The sequence below is a fragment of the Myotis nattereri genome (genome assembly GCF_964212035.1).
Source record: "Myotis nattereri genome assembly, chromosome: 18".
Lineage (NCBI taxonomy): Eukaryota > Metazoa > Chordata > Mammalia > Chiroptera > Vespertilionidae > Myotis > Myotis nattereri.
This window is the reverse complement of record NC_138093.1, coordinates 9,392,274-9,392,713: the sequence shown is the minus strand read 5'-3', so window position 1 is coordinate 9,392,713 and position 440 is coordinate 9,392,274.

Here is a 440-nt window from a genome sequence, read left to right as displayed (position 1 = left end):
GCTGGCCCCGCCCACGCCGGGCACGTCACCGTTACCGGAGCAACCCGACACCCGCCGCCGGCCGGCCCCGCCCCTCCCGGGCCCCGCCCCCAGGCCCGGGCCGCACTGGCTGCAGCCAGTCGGGGCTCCCGGCAGGAGGGCGCCGGGCCCGGGGCGCGCGTGCCCACAACCCGGGAGGCCTGGCCGCGCCACTGCGGGGCGCGCCGACTGGCTGGCCAGCGGGGGCTCAGCGGCCGTGGAGCTCCGCGCCCCTCCTCCCGCCGCCCTGCGTGACCGGCCTGCTTTGCAGGGCACGGAAGATCCGCAGTGGGTGCGGGTGGATGGTCGGAACCGGGCTCCCCGCGTCTCCGGGGAACCGGGACAGAAACCTCGTGCGGAGAGGCCTTTTCCAGGGCATCCGGGAGCGCCTCTGGGACTAAGGGGTGCGCCGAGGTGGGGTC